Here is a 3,329-nt window from a genome sequence, read left to right as displayed (position 1 = left end):
CTGAAAATGGTGGTCAAAAAAAACGTCGATTATACGAAGCGACATTTCTGGTCGGCGATTTTCCAGTTTTGCGCCTACCGCCATGTGGGGGTGGCAGTAGGCGTCGAAAAGTGCCTTCTCGACCGCTAGCGACACCACTACTTTATCGAGCTCTGGAGGCCCGCACACCGACCCGGGGGCCGCGGAGTCGACCCCGGGGGCCTCCTGGCGTCGCCGCCGCTCACTTGGACGCCTTCCGCAACCTGTGGTCCCGCTCGGGGCCGCCGGGAGCCTCGCCGACCTGACCGGTGTCGGTAGGCGTCTGGAAGCGCCCGGCCGACCTGGACGAGGTCCCCCTGGCCCCCGGGGGACACCCCTTAGTTGGATGGGGGTGCTGTCCCGGGCACACATGCAACCCGCGGCCGCCTACCGACAGCCCCCTTCGCTCGATCGCTACTCCTTTCCAACATATGTCGGAGAAGCCGGGCGGTTGTGAAACCCCAGAAATGGTGTTGGTATTCGTCCAGACCCACCTCCGACACCTGAAAATGGTGGTCAAAAAAAACGTCGATTATACGAAGCGACATTTCTGGTCGGCGATTTTCCAGTTTTGCGCCTACCGCCATGTGGGGGTGGCAGTAGGCGTCGAAAAGTGCCTTCTCGACCGCTAGCGACACCACTACTTTATCGAGCTCTGGAGGCCCGCACACCGACCCGGGGGCCGCGGAGTCGACCCCGGGGGCCTCCTGGCGTCGCCGCCGCTCACTTGGACGCCTTCCGCAACCTGTGGTCCCGCTCGGGGCCGCCGGGAGCCTCGCCGACCTGACCGGTGTCGGTAGGCGTCTGGAAGCGCCCGGCCGACCTGGACGAGGTCCCCCTGGCCCCCGGGGGACACCCCTTAGTTGGATGGGGGTGCTGTCCCGGGCACACATGCAACCCGCGGCCGCCTACCGACAGCCCCCTTCGCTCGATCGCTACTCCTTTCCAACATATGTCGGAGAAGCCGGGCGGTTGTGAAACCCCAGAAATGGTGTTGGTATTCGTCCAGACCCACCTCCGACACCTGAAAATGGTGGTCAAAAAAAAACGTCGATTATACGAAGCGACATTTCTGGTCGGCGATTTTCCAGTTTTGCGCCTACCGCCATGTGGGGGTGGCAGTAGGCGTCGAAAAGTGCCTTCTCGACCGCTAGCGACACCACTACTTTATCGAGCTCTGGAGGCCCGCACACCGACCCGGGGGCCGCGGAGTCGACCCCGGGGGCCTCCTGGCGTCGCCGCCGCTCACTTGGACGCCTTCCGCAACCTGTGGTCCCGCTCGGGGCCGCCGGGAGCCTCGCCGACCTGACCGGTGTCGGTAGGCGTCAGTCAAACTTGCTTAAGAGGCAAAGCCTCCTCACACCTTAAGAGAGTCACAGTTAGTCCCGCCGTTTACCCGTGGTCGTCGTCGGGGGTGCCGGTCGGTGTGTTTCGGCGTGTTTCTTTCTTACTTTAGCTCGCTCCTATAAGCTAACTCAGCAGCCCTGCTAAAATCAATTTATCATTATTTTCAATCTATCGAAAATCTTAATTTATTATTATTTTCCAACTATCGAAAATCTTAATAGAGTTGGGGTTTTTTGTTTGTTTTTTTTTTTTAAATTCCATTGTAACAACAGACAGCCAGCCAGCAGCATGTGGTGTCGGTAGGCGTCTGGAAGCGCTTGAGGAGGCAGAGGAGTTGGCAAGCTCGCTAAACTGCCCGCTGGTGTGGTGGTGTCGGTAGAGGCGTCTTGAATATACCCGGTCGCTCGATCGACGACGACGACGGCTAGGTGGCCGAGGAGGAGGACTACCTACCTACCTACCTACCTACCTACCTAGCTAGCTAGCTAGCCGAATAGCCGTGGTAGTCGTCAGTCAAACTTGCTTAAGAGGCAAAGTCCCGCCGTTTACCCGTGGTCGTCGTCGGGGGTGCCGGTCGGTGTGTTTCGGCGTGTTTCTTTCTTACTTTAGCTCGCTCCTATAAGCTAACTCAGCAGCCCTGCTAAAATCAATTTATCATTATTTTCAATCTATCGAAAATCTTAATTTATTATTATTTTCCAACTATCGAAAATCTTAATAGAGTTGGGGTTTTTTGTTTGTTTTTTTTTTAAATTCCATTGTAACAACAGACAGCCAGCCAGCAGCATGTGGTGTCGGTAGGCGTCTGGAAGCGCTTGAGGAGGCAGAGGAGTTGGCAAGCTCGCTAAACTGCCCGCTGGTGTGGTGGTGTCGGTAGAGGCGTCTTGAATATACCCGGTCGCTCGATCGACGACGACGACGGCTAGGTGGCCGAGGAGGAGGACTACCTACCTACCTACCTACCTACCTACCTAGCTAGCTAGCTAGCCGAATAGCCGTGGTAGTCGTCAGTCAAACTTGCTTAAGAGGCAAAGTCCCGCCGTTTACCCGTGGTCGTCGTCGGGGGTGCCGGTCGGTGTGTTTCGGCGTGTTTCTTTCTTACTTTAGCTCGCTCCTATAAGCTAACTCAGCAGCCCTGCTAAAATCAATTTATCATTATTTTCAATCTATCGAAAATCTTAATTTATTATTATTTTCCAACTATCGAAAATCTTAATAGAGTTGGGGTTTTTTGTTTGTTTTTTTTTTTAAATTCCATTGTAACAACAGACAGCCAGCCAGCAGCATGTGGTGTCGGTAGGCGTCTGGAAGCGCTTGAGGAGGCAGAGGAGTTGGCAAGCTCGCTAAACTGCCCGCTGGTGTGGTGGTGTCGGTAGAGGCGTCTTGAATATACCCGGTCGCTCGATCGACGACGACGACGGCTAGGTGGCCGAGGAGGAGGACTACCTACCTACCTACCTACCTACCTACCTAGCTAGCTAGCTAGCCGAATAGCCGTGGTAGTCGTCAGTCAAACTTGCTTAAGAGGCAAAGTCCCGCCGTTTACCCGTGGTCGTCGTCGGGGGTGCCGGTCGGTGTGTTTCGGCGTGTTTCTTTCTTACTTTAGCTCGCTCCTATAAGCTAACTCAGCAGCCCTGCTAAAATCAATTTATCATTATTTTCAATCTATCGAAAATCTTAATTTATTATTATTTTCCAACTATCGAAAATCTTAATAGAGTTGGGGTTTTTTGTTTGTTTTTTTTTTTAAATTCCATTGTAACAACAGACAGCCAGCCAGCAGCATGTGGTGTCGGTAGGCGTCTGGAAGCGCTTGAGGAGGCAGAGGAGTTGGCAAGCTCGCTAAACTGCCCGCTGGTGTGGTGGTGTCGGTAGAGGCGTCTTGAATATACCCGGTCGCTCGATCGACGACGACGACGGCTAGGTGGCCGAGGAGGAGGACTACCTACCTACCTACCTACCTA

This window comes from Euprymna scolopes, unplaced genomic scaffold (genome assembly GCF_053919585.1).
Source record: "Euprymna scolopes isolate OS-2025 unplaced genomic scaffold, ASM5391958v1 sca1, whole genome shotgun sequence".
NCBI classification, from domain to species: Eukaryota; Metazoa; Mollusca; class Cephalopoda; order Sepiida; family Sepiolidae; genus Euprymna; species Euprymna scolopes.
The sequence above is the reverse complement of the archived record's forward strand: the minus strand, read 5'-3'. Positions refer to the sequence as shown.